The 20,065-nt window shown below is 34.8% G+C and overlaps 1 long non-coding RNA gene across 1 annotated transcript; it reads left to right on the top strand.

Moving 5' to 3' along the window:
- Positions 1-526: 526 nt before the first annotated feature.
- LOC140681960 (uncharacterized) lies at positions 527-13,838 on the top strand. Its single transcript, XR_012053181.1, has 3 exons — positions 527-1,040; positions 2,493-4,535; positions 10,937-13,838. It is a non-coding gene; the product is annotated as an uncharacterized lncRNA (long non-coding RNA).
- The last annotated feature ends 6,227 nt before the right edge of the window (positions 13,839-20,065 follow it).

Here is a 20,065-nt window from a genome sequence, read left to right as displayed (position 1 = left end):
AACAGTAAGGATTTATGAGTGTAGCAGCAATAATAGAAATACCTCTTTCTTACAGAAGATTTCTGTGTTTCTGCTGTGAAAAGTATCATGCGGATTTAGAGAAATCATTGAAACACATCACATTGCTATAATGTATGTGATTTTGCTGGGCGTTAAATACCAAAACCGTGTATGTCCATTTCAAGATTTGTAGATTCTATCAAAACCCAGTGGTTTCCACAAGAAGAAAGAGTAGGTTCATGGTATAAAACAGTAATATCTGTTCCTTGGGCCCTGTAGTGGTAGCAGATTGTGCTTTGGAATGACAAAAAAGATTTTGCAAGAAGCTGATAATTTTTCTGAGTTATTTCATGATTTATTACTTACTGTGCAACATAGAAATTATGAGGTACCTTATCACTCCTTATTGGATTGCTTCGAAAGTTCATTGTGAAAAATAACAGCTTTCTATATACAGTTTTAATACCTCTTCGGGAGGTTCTCGGACTCATGGTTCAAGAATCAGAGAATGGTTTGGAAGAGACCTTTAAGTTCCAATGTCCCCTGGAACAGACAATGACATCTTTCATGACAGCAGGTTGCACAAGGCTCTATCCAATCTGTCCTTGAACACTTCCATCTTCTTGGACCCAACTGTTCCAGTGTCCACACTTACTGTAAACAAAATTCTTCTTTATATCTGATCTAAATCACCTCTTTTTCATTTTAAAACCATTATGCCTAGTCCTGTTATTACAGGGACTGGTAAAAATCCACTCCCCATCATTCTTGTAAGCTCCATTTTTATATTGAAAGGCCACATATCCTTTACATAATCAAATTTTGAACTTTAACTCTCTCATCCTTTATACACAGGAGAGTTTTTCTAGCCCTATGACCATTTTCAAGGCCCTCACCTGGTGAGGTTCTCCTGTGGTCACGGAGTGGTGGAATGCTGGCTAGCAAGTTCCTGGTGTGACCAGAGGGACACATGAGAGTGGTTGCTTCTGGGCCTTTGCCAAGGCTACACACTGCAACAGGAAGACAACGTAGAAACCAAGGTGAAGGAACAAAGGAGAGGCCACACGTATGAGATCCAAAGAAGATTTATTCCAACGATGGGTCAGGGATGAGTGCCAAAGAAATAGGGTCTGGCTCGGGTTTATAAAGGGAAGGGTTGTAAGGGTTGGAAACATGAGACCACCAATGGGAAATCACTAAGGGAGGAGTACAGTGCTTGTAGCAACCAATAGAGACAACACAGGGGAGGGATAAAGCCTCGTGAACAAACCAGCTGTCTGGACAGGAGTGATTGACACTGAACATTCTGGAACCAAACGGGAGTTGTTGGGTTGACTGACAGGAGGGGGAGACAACAAAACTTGGCTTGGCAGCAGTTTATATGGGAAGGAGGGGAGGAACAGGGAGATTGGCAACTTGCAGGACAGCCAAGTTGGTGTAAACAACTTGGGACACACCATCGTGAGGAAACAAAACAGGGATACAAAGGATTAAACCGTTGCACTAACTAACATCCAACAACTAACTTTTATAATAAAACAACTGTTAAATTCATAAAGAATGCATCACCACAACCTGAACCCTCTCTGACATATTATTGTGGTTTTTAGTGCTGAGAACCCCAGAGCTGGATGCATTCATCCAGGTGAGGTTTTATCAACACAGAGTAAAGAAGGAAATCATCTCCCTCAACATACTGGCCAAACGTTTTTTTTTCTGCAACTCAAGATGCCATTGGCTTTCTGGGCTGCAAATGCACTTCACTGCCTCATGTCCAATTTTTCTTTTGTCAATATCTCCAAGTCCTTTTCCATAGGGCTGCTTACAATCCATTCATACCCTAGGCTGTCCTGATACTGGAGATTGTCTCAACCCACATGCAGAACCTTTCACTTGATCTTGTTCAACTATCAAGCTGTTCATCCACTTCTCAAGTTTGTCAAGGTCCCTCTGCACGTCATCCCTCTAGTACATCAACTGCACTTCATCCTGGTGTAATCCATAACTTACTGAGAATGCAAATAGTCTCGGTTTATATTATTAATAAACAGCACTGACCCAAGTGCAGACCCCTGAGGGACGTCATATATAACTGATCTCAATCAGGACATTGAGACTGCAAGACCTTGGATAACGCCATTCCATCAATTCCTTATCCATCTAACAGTTCATCCATCAAACCCGTATCTTTCCAACATAACGACAAAATGTGGGTGGCATCACTTCAAGTCCAGATAAAGGACATCTCTTTCCTTATTTGCCAGCTCCATCATTCTGCATAGAAGGCCATCAGCTTACTCAGAAGGATTTGTGTTGGTGAACCCATGTTTGCTATTTCTAATTACATTTCTGCCTTTCATGTGCTTGCCTGGCTTCCAGGCGGGTCTGTTCCATGGTGTTATGAGGCATGGAGATGAGGCTGACTAATCAGTAGTTTCCAAAATCCCTTTTTACACCCTTTATAATGACAAGTGTTGTCTTCTCTTTTCCAGGCACTGGGAATTCATCTGATTGCCATGACTTTTCAAATACAATGGAATTTCCTCTTCAGAAAAATTTTCAAAATTTCTGATGCTCATTCATGATGTCAGTATTGGAAATCTAAAGGTAATTATGTACTGACTCTTCACAGAGAGAGAACCTACAAGTGTAACTGGAATATGCACTGCTCCTCCAGGTATTTGTCCAAGCTTAATACTACACACTAGGTAGCTGTGCAGATGTTGTACACTGTACCCCTTTTCTTCATCTCCCTACAAGGCAGCTGCATACTTGAAGGAATAGGTGGGCTGAATAGCAATTTTTACCATTTTTTCATTGAAATATGGGTCGACAAAGCCAACAGGACAAAAAGAGTAACTTACCCTTGAAATAAAGATTTTCATGATTCAGAAAAATATTTACCTTGTGTTTTGTTGATTAAGGTTAAGCAAACAGTCCTCTGAATCATATTTTTTCCTTTTTCATCTCATTTGGATGAACCACTAGAAAGTGATGAGGTAAAGAACAGATTTGTTGTAACAGTTTAATCTTCTGTGCAGCACCAATTGAGGCTGAAAAAATAATTTTAAAGTTCAGAAAAGTATCAGTTTCTTAGAATTCAAAATATGTTGCAAATGTTGATTTTTCATTTTTTAGCATATTATTGTCTTTAATATGCCCCTTTGGAATAGCTTAGACCTCCAGGTCAAAAGTTTTGTGGAAATGTATAATTTGAGATTAATTTTTTCTGGAATGTCAGTTCAAAGTTCAATTAAACTCTTGAGGAATGACTAAGTATTTCAGTTCGCCCAGCTGGGCTTGCTTTTATGTCGTGCTTTATGTTACAAATAAATTTAGGTGGTATTTGTAAGTCATATGAATTTTTTAACAGGAAAGTTACTTGGAAATCTTCTTCCAAGAAAAACATTACTACTTAACACAAAAGTTTTTCTGAATTTAGCAAGACGTGTCACATTAAATGGCAATAAAACAATAAATCTCAAAAACATTTTCCTTGCTTTACTGTTGTAGTTTTGCATTTATTTGTTTGACTACATTTATTAGGGCACAAGATTCAGTACAGCACTTACTCATGTTTGTGTAGTTACTAGCTGAGCAAGGGCTCAGTAACAAGGTCATACCACATTTCTTGTAAGTTTTTAAATAATGTTAATAATAGATAGGAAATGTGTTTGGTGATAATCTTGTATGTCTTTTTTCTTAAAGAAAACAAAGACATTAGTCTTCTGTCTTTGCAAATATAGACACTTGCAAAGGATATCTGCAAAGATAGTACTTGGTAGCAATGGGAAGTCTCCCAGACTCTGAAGTTAAATTTATGCTTTCAGTCTGAACATTTCTCTTGGATGAATTTCTTCATTTCTCATGTGAGTCACATGGCACTGAAATAGTCCAAAACATTTTAGACAAAATGTGAAGAAGTGGAACTAAGGGCTGTGTGCTTATTAAACTAATAAATGATTTAGGCAATAAGGATCTAAATGTCAAAGGCTTTACCACAAACTAAAGAGCAGGGCTACCCCTCAATATTAATAAGGTTCTGATGTACTATGAAAAAGCAAAACTATTTCAGACTTTTTTCAATATCTGTGTTCCCTTTTTGGTTACATAGAGAAAAATTCTAATTCAGGAAATCTGTTGTAACGTGCTCAAACGTTGTTTGAGTGATGTTACATACATCACTCAAAACCCACAGTCAGTTTACTCAAGTGATTGATCTCTAGCATCCTGCCACTTGGCCAGTTTCTAAGGAACATATTACTGGGAAAACATCTGTGTAAGTTCTTTTTGTCTGAGTCAGCATATGTTGGGCAATGAAGCATAAAATTTGCAAATAGTATCCTTAATTTTAACACACAATTTTAAACTACACTGCTTTTATCGTCTTTCTTCCCTCTGCTCCAACCCATGAAAGTATTTGGTTGCATTTTGCAGCTCAAATTCAGAGGACAAAAATGAAAACCAAATATTTAACTTTGAGCAATCGTTCTCCATTACTAAGATTGTCTGGAAGAATATATGAATATATAAAGGTGAGTTAAACCTTAGCAGGAAAAATGTACTGTATCCAGACAGTATAATTAGTTTCTTGAAGCCTTGCCTCTAGTTTTACACTTGATCAGTTATTTCTTCAATGAAGTAATATTCTGCATGGTTAGACAAGGTCTTTAAAGCAATTACAAAAGGTTAATTGTACCAAATTAGCATATCTAATATTATACTAATGCCACAATATGTGGTGAATACCAGTTTTACCCACCATATGTATTTAATTGGCATGTCTATTTGTCTAAGTATTTCTGAATTCAACCTCCTGAATATCTGCAGCTGAATATTTTAATATTTTTGTAATAATTATTTTCATCCATTAATTTTTATTAGTAAGTATTCAGTTTTTTTTTTTTTATCCTGCACAAATCTTAACACATCTGTTAATCTGCAAATTTATTTCTACAATAAAATAGTACAGGTGATGTGGCTATTATATCTCACATCTCTCGAATATATATTTTTTAAAAAATGTGGCTAACATGCCTATTGATTTCAGAGATGGAACTAGATAGGCTCAGTGAACTAAATTTCACAATATTTAAGCTGGAACATTTAAGCATCCTTTAGCATGTGCTTGCTCTTTTGTATTTTTTTTTTACCTTAATATGAGAAATATAGATAGAAGCAGAGAATGAGAAGTTAATTAAAAAAAAAAAATAAAAATTTAAATACTGTAGATGAGAAGATGTTTTTTGTAATAAGATTGGAAGAGTTAGAGAAAACAGAGAAGACAGGAAGATGAAAGAAATTTTCCTTTAAATGAATTTTGATTTAACAGATGATGAAAAGGACAAAATAAATGTTATAAAGAATTGGTTTCAGAATGTAATGTATGATGTAATGAAATCAGAAAAGTATTTTCATAATTTTTAAGAAGCACAACTTGCAGTTCATGACAGGTGTGATGACGATCTTTGACATATAGTATCAACATGAATGCACTGCTATCAGCAGCACTTTAAAATGCCTCTATTTTTACTAGAAAAACCAAGGTTAATAAGTCACCAGCAACTGTTCATAATGACAGTTGTGATCCAAAGAGTCATTGGACTTTTTTGACAGTTCTGTTACCTGACTCTATTCTGACCAGACTGATAGATCCATAAGGATTCCTAGACCCTCTTTCATCCATGATTTGTGATTGCTGGAAAGGCACCACCAACAAAAACAATTCCATAGAAATTGTGAATTTAAACAGGAGCTTCTACAAATGAGATTTTGTAATAGATTTTCACCTGGGACCAAGTGTGTTTAAGCCCACTCTGTCTTTACTTATTTAAAATGTAGATTAGATCTTTTAGATGAAGGTACTTGTGAAATTCATGTGATTTTTTTAACTGTATTGCTTAGTAGTAATGATACAGGGCATGAGAATGAGAGGCAGTAGGAACCAACTAAGACACTCATGCTGGATGTGAGGAAAAAATTAAAAAAAGTAGAAATATCTCTTGCAGCCTTATCTGTCAAAAGTTTTCTTTGCTTAACTGCTCAGACATTTTTAACTAATCTGTAAATTCTAAAGGTGTGATTATGATGGTATGCTTTCAATCACATTTTCTGAAAAAGTTTAATACTTATTCTTTGAAGCTAGTTTATTTAAAAATATAATTTACTTTATTTACTTTATATGTCTAAAATAAGAAAATTAAATTCAAAAGTACTTATCTATTTGTAATTTTTTAAATCACAAAAATTTAATAAATGATATTTTATATTAATTTTACCATCTTTTTATTCTGTTTGAATCCATTCTAAAATATGTAAACATGCTTACACTCTCTTTTGTCATAAAAGAAGTGACTGTCTCAAAAGTACTAAACATCCTGTATCTTTTGTATTTTAAAATGTTATAACCAAATTGGTGAGATATGGATGTGACAAGTTAATAATAGCATGGATGACTAACTTCTGAGTCAATGTAAAGGTCTGTGAGTAGTTCATGTGGATAGAAAGAGTTAATACAGAGGAAGGTAGGATTGCAGGGGATCCTGGACAGGCTGGAGAAGTTGATAGTCAGGAACCTCACAAGGTCCACCAAAACTGAAGGGAAAGCCTGATACCTGGGATGAATAAAGCCTTGCAGCTGGACAGGGTAGGGCTGACCAGTCAGAAGCAGTTTCCAATAAAGGATCTGGTGCCTCAGGTTGGACACGAGGCAGCAATGCCCCCAGGAAACAAAGTAGCCCCTTGCTTGCTGAAAGGGACAGTTCCCTGTTGTCTTTTACCTCAGAGATATCTGTATATATAGTTGTAGCTGAGTGCTGTGCCTCTTCACATGGGGAAGACACAGATCCACTGATAGAGAATATATTTGGTACATAATCCAAGCTGTTAGGCCTTTATCTGTAATAGAAATTTGCAAGTGAAATTTCACTACAGGCATAGTGTGGTGAAAATCTTAAATCTTCAGATCACCAACTGGGTCACCAACCCCAGTCCCTGCTTGAAGCAGGTCCAATGGTAGCAGGTGGCTTAGGGTAATGATCAGTGCATCTCTGAGTATTGCCATTTTTAATCCCCTCCAGAGTTCCGTTTCCAAAATTCAGCCAGAATTTCTCATGTTCCTGTTTTTATTTATTTGGTTTTTTTTTTTTGCTCATGATTGTTGGTACTGTTGTAATGGGATAGATTAGTATCTTTTTTGTCTTCCAGTTGTTTTCTTTTATTTTTGCCAAGAAGATTTCACAGCTGTAAATAGTTTGAACTGTGGCAATAATGCTACTCATGATATACACAACCACAAGAGCCTCTGAACATAATAACAAGTCAATGCTAGAGGAAAGCATGGAGGATTGTTAGGATATTGCCTCCAGCATCTAATGCCCCAGGAATCCATTTACAATTGGAATCCACTCCATCACTTATGCTTTAGCATTTATTAGGAACTTGAAGATCAATTCATCAAATGCAGTGTGCTGCTGCATAAAAAAGAAAAGAGGACACTGCTCGATGTTCTCAGCTTTATTATAGTGGGACATCAGCACTTAAATGCCTGCAATATAATCTGAGCCTTGTAATTAGTAATCATTCATTACAAGCTGAAAACACCATATAGAGCACTTAGAGCCCCAAAGGACTTAATTCTTAACTGCAGCTAGTGTTGTTTTATGATTCCAATAACTAAAATCTATTGACTGTGATTTTATTATGGTTTGTAAAGAAAGAAATTGAGTGTCTCTTCCATTTTCTTCTAGCCTCAGGCAATTGCTGTCTGTTTTATTTTCTGTTACCATTGAAACTGAAAATCTGGAGAGAATTACATTTCTTTGTATTAGATGGCCAATGGAAATTAGCAATGTGCAAGGAACTGATGATATTAAATTAACATATTTTAAATTTGAGTATCAAGCTATAGTGCCCTGTTCATTAATAAACTTAAAACCATATGGTTGCTTTTGTTTTTGGTGTCAGCTTAGTTGGGTGGGCAATGCTTAGGCACAACATAATATACACTTATTGATTCTTAAAAGGTCTTCATTCACACTTGAGCCAAAGCAGCTGGTAGAGGGCTAAAGAGCATTCAAGTCACCCAAATCTCTAGATATTGCTTTCTGCTGTACCATCTGTATCCTATTAAATATTCTTGACTTTTGCCAAGTTTGGCCAATTTATATGTTAAATCAGTTGCTGAAAACAGGATCCAAGATGCTTGTGCAGGGAAAAAAAACCCTAGTATTAAATTGCAAACTCTTATACATTAATCATCTGTTTTGGAAAAATCAAATTCAACTTCTGCTGCACAAATAATGGCAGTAAGATGTCAGATTTCTTAGTCTCTGAGACAAAAATAGGAGGGCATGTGTAATTTCAATACATTTTATTTCTGGAGAAGGGTATCATCTTCAGACCTGAGAGAGGATGTCATCCAATTTCTTGCTGGAAAAGCCAAAATCTACCAGTTCTGTGAAGCAACTGCAGAATCACTGGCATATGCTTTTTCATCCAATATATGCTGTAATCAAATGAGTCCTAAACTGTTTAAGTACTGATATTTCAACAACTCATAATCAACTAAGTATTGAAGTAATCCTCAGTGTCATACATTTAGTGTTACTATTTGATGATGATAATCTCTATGCATGCCAGGATTTTAGTCTTCTATTAGTTTAATTTATTTAATTAGGAGGTCAAAAGTCTCATCTCTGGATAAGAGTTTTTTCCCATAAATTGAACACCTGGTGCATTTTTTCATCATCTACTGATTTCAGGTCAGCCATCCCACTGCAGAAGGTGAGATCTGACCATCTCACTAAAATCTACTAAAAGTGCTTTCTTTTTTGCCTTATATTTTTTAAAGGGATCTTTCTTTTGTTTTTATAAAGATCTTTTCATTCCTGACAAAAAGAGAAAAAGAATCTTAAAAATTCACTGTATCTGATTTAGTATCCCTTTGCTCTTCCTCTATCCAATTTTACTTTTTATACATTTTAAGTTCTGCCATCTCAGACATTTGCACTCTCACTGCAGTATTTTTATACATATTGCCAACAGTAAGATCTTGCCAAATTTCTGATAAAAGAGTCCCATTCTTCTCCCTCAGTGCAGTAATACCATAAAGCATGATTTTTTGCCATTTCACATTCTTATCTTGAATGAATGTGTATTCATTTCAATAAGAATGCCTCTCTATTCAGATTTGATTGATATAAGAATGTAGCCTAACTTCAGTGGTAAATCAGTTACTCAAAAAAGTAACCATGAGTTAAATAACAATGTGGATAATTTCTAATACATGCAAGAGTGTCAAAAATAATTACATATTAAAATATTGGGTATGTTGCACATGGTTCAGTATTTTACTTGTGAAGCCATGAAACACAGAACACTCAGGTCTAGAAATTGCACCTACCATTAATTAATTTTTAAATAAAATTTCAAATTTGTTCACTTAAATATTTTTTTATTTGTAACTACTTCTGTTCTCCTGCCCACTCCAGGAATATAAAAGCTTTCTAAAGGGGACTAGATTGTCATGTGTATTAAAAAAGCAATAAAAATATTATTTTTTCATAATGAAGTTTCACAAACTCTTCCTAAATCTACATATCAGTCAAGCGTGTACATGAGTGGAGTAAACCTGAAATGCATTGACTTTATTTATTTATTTGCATTTTTAACTGATTGTTTTGTTCATATGTATGTGAGTGTGGTTAGTGAAAATGCTACTGAGCTGGCTTTTTAAAGCCAGTTCATCTTGTAAAAGATGGGTAATAATCATATTTAAGGGCTGAAGCCTTCTTTCTAGTCTCCCAGTTTTAATTGCCATGATACACAGACTTGTTTTGCTTATTGGATTCTACACTGTTTGTAAGATGTTCCTTGTATAGAACTCATCTAGATGAAAATATAAATATTGAAACATATTTGCAAGTAATGACTTCAGAAAATAATAATTAACTTGTTCATTAGTAAATAAAGTTTATTTTGATCTATGTACAAATTGTCAGTAATCAAGAAGAGATGATAACCTTCCCTTTCTAAAACTGGCTTCAAATTAGGGAAAGTAAATTTTAAAAAATCAGTAAGTGCTGAATTACTTATTTGGCTTTCCAAATGACAAGTCAGATATTTCACAGTTCCAGCGCTCCATGTCAAGTGTTATATCAGAATTCATTAAAATGATGCCACTATTTCATTATTAGGTCTCAACTTCCTAAATTAGATTGGAGTTCTCAGCTCCTTTCATTAGGTGATGATGGCTAATTTTCTCAAATTCTTCATAACCTATTTGATATTTGTAGAAGAATTAAAAGACATATGAAGGCCATCTCTGAAATGAAAGCATGCTAGGACTTATGATCTCATATACTACTTCTGCAAGAATTTTCATTATTGATATTATTTCATATTTTAAAAATTATAACATTTTCTTGCAAAAGAAGAATAGGTTTAAATCACAACAGAGGAATTATTTAAAATATCTTAATTATCTCTGTGGGACGTGGATAGGCCTTAGCATGAAGAAACTATTAACATCTTAATACCTTGGCATTCTGTGATCTAATAATGGCTGCTCTTAAGTGGTATTTACTGTAAGTTTACTTGATCAACTTTAGGTGGCATTTAAAATTATCTCTGATATTTACCTTTAAACAAACAAGGTTAAGTGTGCATGCATAAGTTACCTTAACATGTCTGTTACAAATCTTTATTTTTATGAAATCCATCACGAAAAGGCAATGAAATATCACTTAAGAAGTTGAACCTTGCTGAAATGCATCACCTCTTAAATCAGTATGCCTCCTAAACTTTAATTTTGTACTTTCATATTTTGAAAAATTACTTTTGAAATAGTATGTATGCAAAATGTTTTGAATAAGGTATTTTTTAATTTGCCATATGATACCAATTACATATATTTATTTCTGTATCTCTTTCCTAGGCCTCTAATAAGTTTAATTGCATCATCTTTCTTCTGCACTTCCAGAATTTTTAACTTGAAGAATTTGTACAGCAAGGGTCTCAGCAAGAGTATGTGACCTAGAAATGAATTTTTAGAACACCTGTCTTAATTTAGGTAGCAGTAAGACCATGGAATCTCAGGCTTTCTATGTGGAGAAGAGGAAGACTGCCTTCACACATATGGTTATCGTAGCTGTTATATGTAACTGAAAGCTTTTATATTAAGGAACTGTGCTCCTAATTCACATTTTTCACTATAAAATTGTGAAATATTCAGATCCATGTAAGGGATTATAAGAAAGTTGTCACTATTATGAAAAATATTTATTTTGTTCTAATATCTCTGCTGTCCTAATTGCACTGAATGATTGCAAGGGGCTGTGCAAGTGTAGTAAGTTAAGATTGTTTTTTCTTGGTTGATGTGTTTTGAATACAACAGTTGTTATTATTCCCTGCATTGTGATCTCAAGGTCTCTCAATTTCAGGCTCAAATAAAATTACACACATATCCAAAGTATTCATACACACTAGATCTAGTACTGGAAGGAGTGCAGAAGAAGGAACACAGATAGATCTATTGTGGAAACTGTGCTGGCCAGCCTGTCTTACTGTCATACTGCACTCCACTTGGTGGATACCTAACTGCCTCACAAATATTATATACTCTGGTTAGGTGCTCTGATTTCTAGTTTAAATAAGAAAGTTAAAAACCTCTAAACCACCAGCAACTATTAAATATGAGGTCTGTATCTTTCCAACTCTTTCTAGTTGCACCCATTCTCATTTCTTCTTTGGATATAACAGTATATGTATTTGTCACTCCATTTCCATTATGTCACTTTCTTAATGTTTTTTCCCATCCCGCTTTGATTTGATCAGATGGCCATGAGGGAAAAGGATAAATTGACACTCATTCAAACTTTTTCTCTTACTCTTCAAGCATGGTAGAGATAAAAGAAGGATAGAAGAATAGCAGCTCTCCAGGATTTTTTAGCTGTCATATGTACATGCTTGTCCTTTCTCTAAAAAACAGAGTTCTTCTTTGTCTTTCCTCATCACCCACAATAAAGATTCTGGAATGAAAACTAAAAAGGCAGCTTATGATAGTTCATGGAAAAGAATATCACATTGTATTGTCCTTGCAGTGATTACCACACTAAATTTTTTGCTAATAAATTAATGTATGCATCTCCTGACATTCCTTGGCATATGCCTACCAAGCCACTCAGCAGGACAGGCAGGGAGCAAATAAAATGTAAAAAGCCAAGGAGTGAAGCTAAACTCAGTTTAATAAAGCAAAAATAAAGGCTGCATGCAGAAGCTAAGAAAAACAAAATGTTTATTCTCTATTTCCCTTCAGTTGGTGTGGTCCTTCTACTTCCTGGGAAGCAGGACTTGAGTATGCATATTGGTTGCTCTGGAAGGCAAATGTCAGTAACAGATGCAACCCTCAATTCCTTTCCCCAAAGTCCCCACTCTTCTCTCTTGGCTTTTAATGGCTGAATGGACATAATATGGTATGAAATATCCTTTTAGCCAATTTGGTCAGCTCTCTTTGTTGTGTCCCCTTCCAGGATCTTGCCAAATCCCTGCCTACTGATGCACTGTTGGAAAGACAGAGCTGATGATGTGCCAGTGCTGCTCAGCAGTAGCCAAAACATTGGTGTATCGCCTACACTCTTTCAGCTGCCAATGCAAAGCTGGAGAGGGCTGCTATGGGAAAATGAACTCCAGCTCAGTCAGATACACTTTTTCACACTACTTCTTTTGGTTATAACTGAGAGACAAGTTAACAAACATGTCTTACACATTAAATTTTTCCCAGAAAATACTGATACCAAATGTGAATATTCCAGTCTTCACACTCTTCTTCAGTATCATGATCAACTGCCAGTGTGAAGACGGAGATTTGACAGTGGTCGTAATAGTTTCTGATTCAGCTGGATATTTTCCTTAATTACTTTAATTCTCAGAGTTTCACATAAAATGTTTTTGAGTGTGTACAAAAATTGAAAACAAAGCAACATCTTGATCTGATGGGGAAGAAAGAGGAAGGAAATTCAGCTTTTCTGGGAGCTATTTTTCATAAATTTAGTTAGATTCTTAGTGTATTTATGGGTCCCAAGTGAGGAAAGAAAGTTTAGAAGTTGAAATAGTAAAATAAACCTTGAGGAAGAAAATAATTTCCATAAAATAGCAGAAAGGGAATCTATTACTAAATAGGTTAGTAACATATATATGATAAAACAGTTAAAGAGAATGAAGCAAACTGAAAGCCATAAGCATCAATGTTGAGCAAGAAGATAGGTCAGAGGAGATAAAGGACTCATTAATTCCTTTCACATGGAAATAAAGATGTAGAAGTCCCAACAAACTAGTTCATTTAACCTCAAAAATAAGGTCACATCCCCTCCGACTTTATATTCGTTAGTGCAGTCCAAAGGTATTAAATATATATTTGGAAATTAAACCCTAAATTAGTCAAGTATGGAACACTAAAGATGCCACAATATAAGTTCTTTTACCAAATCACCACTACCATCTTCATTTTTGCAAGAAAATTTTACAGGAATTTTGAAGATTTTCTTGCTTTATCAGCTGGGGAATTACCTTCAAACTGAGATGAAAGTATAGGAGGTTCTATTTACTTGAGTTTTAAAAAGCAATTAAAGCTTCTTACCTTTAGTCATATCCAAGGCTAAACAGGCAGATCTTTTGACAACATGACGACAGCCACATTATATTTCAATTGAAATCAAGTATATTTCTGGTAGGAAAAGTTGGAAAAGCTTTCTTTTCCTGGCATCCATTATGCACAATGATCTACAGGATTGCCCATGGAGTTTTCTCAGCAGCATTTTGAACATAGAAGAAATGGTAAGGAAAAAGAAAATAAGTTTACAGAGCATGAACGGGAGGCAGGAAGGACAGTCTGTTGAACAGTAACTGTAAAGTGGAAATAATCACAGCAGCCAGAAGAAAGTGATGAATGAAGGAGAACAAAGTAGGGAAAGATTGTTTAATAAAAATTATATTTAATTGACCTACGTGGAATATATAATGTACCATGGTACCTTGCCTATCACTACTGCTCTTTTTTTTTTTTTTTTTTTTTTTTTGTACTGGTTTTGGATGGGATATGACTAATTTTCTTTATAGTAGCTCACATAGTTTTGTGTTTCTGATTTTTGGTGAAAATAGAGTTGATAACAGAGTCATGTTCTAGTTACTGCTGAACAATTCATACACAGCATGTTTTTCATGCTTCCCTGCAAGGAGGAGGCTGGTGGTGCACAGGAGACTGGGAGGGGACAGACTCAGAACTGCTGACCAAACTGACCCAAAGGCTATTATTCCATGCCAAATGGCATCAAGCTAAGTAAATAAAGATAGTGAAGAAGAAGAGAGAGGGACACATTTGGAGTGATGACATTTGTCTTCCCAAGTCACCATTAACACATGCTGGAGCTCTCTGTTCCTGATGCCTGAGCACCTGCCTGCCCATGAGAAGTGGTGAAAGAATTCCTTGCTTTGCTCTGCAGCTTTAAACCTATTAATCTATTTTACATCAGCACATCAGTTTTCTCACTTTTACTCTTTCAGTTCTCTATCCCAAATGCTAAGGGGTAGTAAGTAAGCATCTGTGTGGTGCTTAGCTCTCAATGCAACTTAAACCACAGCAGTCTATTTTAGGAACCCAATAGGGTTCAAGGGTTAAAGATAACAGATTTGATTGAAGTGTGCTAGCCCAAATTTATGACTGTTTAGCTAGTAACTGAAAGGGTCCTGTACTTGCCATGGGGCTTGCTTGCTTGCTTGACACTATATTGAAGCCCAGATACTTTTTGATTTTGCTGATTGCTGTAGTCCTTGTAATCTGCTCTCCTGTGACTGGAATAATTTCAATAAGTTGTTGTCTGGATTGGCAGCAGACTAGGGTTTTCCTGCTTTTTGTGTGCTGCTGTATGGGGCAGCCTGGAAGTCCAGTGTGAAGTAGGATGTACACCCACATGGAAAGAGATACACTTCAAAGTGCCTGTGGCCATGGTTATGTGCACATCACAGCAAGTACATTCTGAAAGGATTGTGGAGCAAGCAAAAACCCATATTGGAACTGGTACAACTCAAAATGCCAACACTAGAACATCTTGAATCTCCAGTGGCCTCAGAAAAGTCTTTGTCATAGTAAGTATGCCCCTGAAAATATTGTGGCATTGAACACGTGACAAATATCAGAAATATTTTAAAGCAGTATTCAAATACTGATAAGGACCAAGGAACATTCTTCCAGTGGACATTTGTGGAGAAGTTCCTGTGTTTGTACTAGCTTTTTGACTACGAAAATTCAGGGACAGCTACAGAATTCTTTCAGAAGCATATAATTTTTTTTGGTAAAAATTTACATACAGCATATTCATGTTACCACGGGAGATCTGGCAATTATTTTAACAATCAAATGTGCTTACATTTGATTTAACAATGAAATATGTTTATATTTGAGACAACATTCAAAATGGTGTGTGATCTTTTTCCACATGACATTTCCTGGAGATGAAGTTGAAGCATATATAATGGCTTTATCTTTATAATTTATCTTTATCTTTGCTAATTTTGCTTTAAATGGTATTGGATGTATTTGATGACTTAATAAAACATGCTGTTGCTAGATACAGCAGAAAATTTTGTCATCACTAAGAAGTTTATATCTCATCTGAGAATTTAATGTTTCATGGTGTTTTTATTAATTGATCTTAAGACTTCTGCCCTCTATGTGACATTAGTTATGTAGTTTCTTTCTTTTCTTTTTGTAATGTTTGTTATATTAATCAACATATTTCAGGCAGAGAAATCCATACAGTAGGTTTTTTTCAATGAACAACTGCATTTTGCTCTACAACTAGCTATCCTATTTTTGCCTCAGTATCTTATTTAACATTTTACAAGTTAGAACATTTCACGTGATTGATTCAGCTGACATGTATTAGGAAAAAAAAGATAGAAGACTTTTATAGAAATGTTATTGTAATTTCTAAGAAAATCCATCCATTATTATTTTAAGTTTAAAATACTTTTTATTCCCCCCAGGAAAGCAAATTCCTAGGTGATGTAATTCAGCAAAATCCCACTGACTTCAGGGAAGCTCTGCCAATTTTATATCAATTCTGAAGTTACTTTCTGCATTCCTATTGAGTGTATTTAATGGGGATTATTTTCAGTTTCCATTGTGAATGCTGAAATGGTACTTATTATCCTTTTTAGTTGAATATTATTGAGCACTTTTGTTGTATCTTCTCTATTTTTTTCATTTGTGCTGCTCAAGAAAATATGGTGTGAGGAAAATAATTTTTTACCAGTGACTATAAGAAAGCACTTCTCTAAGGAAACTAGATCTCGGTGATCTTGAGGAATAGAATTCAAAAGGATAATTTGAGTTACAGAACATAGGTCAGGTTTTTTAAAGGGTGAATGGTGCCTCTCAGAAATGGATTATCTAACTGTAATATATATGAAGGTTTTCAGAAACCATGGCAGGAGTCAAGAGTTTTAAAACAAACTCTACATCTCGCTCCAAACCACAGAAAAATAAGGAAGATGGTATAATTTTTCATAAAGAAGGAGGTGCAATAATTTATTTCAAATGCTAGCAATTATGGCTACATAATTGACTATAAAATTTTAGGGAAAAAAGGATACACAAGAAAAAAAAAGTATTATCAGTCTAGAATTCCAAACTGTGAAGAATAATTTAATGGAAACTGATACAATATCAAACAATCCTAAAGTCTAAAGCAAAAGGCATTTATGTTGAATACACACACAGAACACAGTATTGTCCACAGCAGAAGTGCCTTTTTAGTGATTTATTTTTAAATAACGAGTCTCTAGTATACAAATGAAAAACAGGAAGGAAATCTTTGAAGCCAATATATGTGCCAGCACATAGCAGAGTGTTTTGTGATAGACTATATATTATGACTTAGTATTTTGGACTGCTCCCAATAAAACAAGATGAATAATGAAATAATAAGGTCCCAATTAGACATGATTATTTTATGTGATTCAAAATGAATAGTGATTTATGAGTTTCCTTCTGCTACTTAATAACATGAGGTGAGTGGGTTTTTAGACACTTTGCCTTTGGCATGATTGTAATGAAAGCAAATACACTTCCGTTCCCTCCATAATCATCCACATATTGGCAGAGCAAATTATTATTTCTGTGTCAAATGAAGAGACTTTTCCTCATTAATGTTTCTGAAGGAAAGAGCTGCTTCATTCAATGTTCACTAAACTCAATGAATACTGAAGTTTCCAAAACCAGGCTGATTTAAAGGTGTAATTATCCTTAAACTTTCAGTGGCAACTGGCCATTCAACTGCTTTTTCTGGATCCAGATTTCAAAATTTATCTGCCTGTCAGGACACAGGCTTTATTCTGGGTTAGGGCTGGGTTAGTCTTTAAATGGCTGCCAAGAGACAGGCTTTATTCTGGGTTAGGCTTCAGAAATGGGACATTACTGCGACCAAAACTTTACATCTCTCTGAAATGATTGTATCTAGGAACAACTGCTGAACTGCTCAAGCCAACCATGCATTTGTACAACAGGCAAGGTTAATTTTTCTGTCTCATAAGCTACTAATATTTTGTTTCCTTTTTTTTTTTCTTTTTACCAGTCAATGATGAAAATTAGAATGAAAGGTTGAAAGTAAAGAAAAAATATAATATTTGAAAAATAAACAAAAAACTATTTTTTTCCAATGTAATGTCTAAGATAAAGGTACACTTAATGTGTGTTAATAATAGAATAACTCCTGTGAATGTCATTATTTGTTCTTGCAAGGTTCATAATTTCTCCAGTTCTTCTCAAGCTTACTTGTGGAAACTGAAAATTTGGTTAATAATACCCAAAAGGTCTCTTTATCACCACATCTGTGAGGCAATGATATATTTGAGGTTAAAGAGAGGCAAATTGCAAAAGCATAAGGCAATAAAGAAACTGCATATAAATACAGAAGAGCAAGAAATTATAACCTTCCTGTTGGTTTGCTGAAAGCTTTTTACCACTGACAATGCTTGTCTATTTGGACTAGCTTATAGTGCTTGTCAGCAGACATATGATCTTTTCTTTTCTGGAATGACTCTTTTGGGTGCTGATAAAAACTATTTTTATTCCATACAAATTGCTTCAAAGGAGAGTGAGGAAAAGTTACAGTTAAATAATGACTTCAGAAGTATGAGGGTTTTGTATGAGAAAGTTCTGGCGGGGAACACACGTGACAAGGCTCTATTAGGCACCTGTTTTTTAGCACATCTGACACACAAAATGCCATTACATTAGTGCTATGCTAATTATTTGTTTTAAGGTCACTGAAATTGGTATGTTTACTCAGGTAGCAATACAGCTACTGAACTGCAAAATAAAAGTAAAAGATTAATTTAATTTGTAATTAAAATATATGGGGAAAAAAACCAAAAATTAAACAATCCTTATTGAATTTTTGTATCTTTACTGTGCTTTCCTTAAAACATGTGTTTTCCTTCTAAATTATAACCATGTGACAATACTTATTTTTTCTATTTTATAGAGTTCTACAGCATTCTGTACTGAATACTTGGTGAATATCTTATGACTAAGAATACTGTATATTCTTTTAAGAATACTTAAAAGAAAGAAGGGGATCTTACCTTTTCATTTGCATTTGCATAGAACTGACTGCTTAAGTTTTCAAAGACTGCATATGGGCTTGCAGTCTTTGCATCAGAATTATTTACTTTTTTCTTCCAGCCTCATCTTCACCCCTTCTGTCCTCCCTGACTGTAATGTCAATATTTTATACTTTGCATAAATTGTAAGGAGATTATTGGTTATTTAGCTCATGTGTAGTTGATTTTAGTTTAAAAGTCACTATTTATAAATTACTTCGACTGCATTGATATTACACAATTGAAGTCTATGAATTATGTACTGAGATACCATTTGGTTTGATAGGCCTTTCCTCCTTACCAGGCTGTACATACCAGATTATTTCAGCAGTTAGCTCAAATGCTGATAGTTCTGGATTGTAAGGCTGTGGTTGATAGACATTCTTCTTGCATGGCTTCTCATGCTGCCTATCCAATGACTAGTAATCCCTCCTGGGCCATTTTCCCAGCATATGGTCCACAGCAGCCTCTCTGTGCCCATATGGCACAGGTGTTCAGGCCTTTTCTGATGGAATCCTGCCAGATTTTATGGAGCTATGCAATGAGATTAGTTAGTCATTTCAATGTTGGAATTCTTTATCCCTTTTTTTTTGTTTGTTTGTTTGTATAAGCAAACAAATGGGTATAAAGCAAAAATGACAACAACCAAAACCAAATCCAAAACAACAACAATAACAAAAAAACAAAAAAAAACAAAACAACAGAAAAAATCTCAAAAAAAACCCCAACAAAAACAAAACCAACAAAATCCCCACAAAAACAAATAAAGTAAAAACCCCAACAAAACCCCAAACAACTCAATACTTTACAAATCTCTGTGAGATTCCTTTAGTTTATTTAATCTTGTTTCTGGCACATGTATCAGTTTACTCCACCTACAGGTGCTTCATTAAATTCAGATATGGAAAAAACCTCAGAAAGTTCTGTGTCATAAAACCCAGTAAGAGATTTATCTTTGATTTGTATCCACAAGACAGCAACACCTACAGAGATTAACTGTAGAACAATACAGGTTCCAGAAACTGTACATGTAGAATATGTTGTACACATATATGCACAGAGCATATTAATGCATTACGGGGAATTTCAGTTATTTTCCATAGTCTCATTCTGGATATTCTAGTCTCACTTTGGCTCATTGCAGTGCACCAAAGTAACTGATTGTAACTGGTTATTTGTGCCTACTTAAAGGTTAGAGAGTACATCATCTTTAGCATACTTGACTGCTGTTCTTCTAGTATCTTTTTGGTGTTTTCATGTTTACTATTATTATTACTATAATTTTAATTTTCATTTTAATTTTCATTTTCAATTAAATTTTTTTTTCCCTGCAAAATTCATGAAAGATCATTTCCCTCAATTAAACACTCTAAGGTTTCAAAATAGTTTTTGGTCCATTTCAAAA

Source organism: Taeniopygia guttata, chromosome Z (assembly GCF_048771995.1).
Source record: "Taeniopygia guttata chromosome Z, bTaeGut7.mat, whole genome shotgun sequence".
NCBI classification, from domain to species: Eukaryota; Metazoa; Chordata; class Aves; order Passeriformes; family Estrildidae; genus Taeniopygia; species Taeniopygia guttata.
The sequence above is the reverse complement of the archived record's forward strand: the minus strand, read 5'-3'. Positions and strand labels throughout refer to the sequence as shown.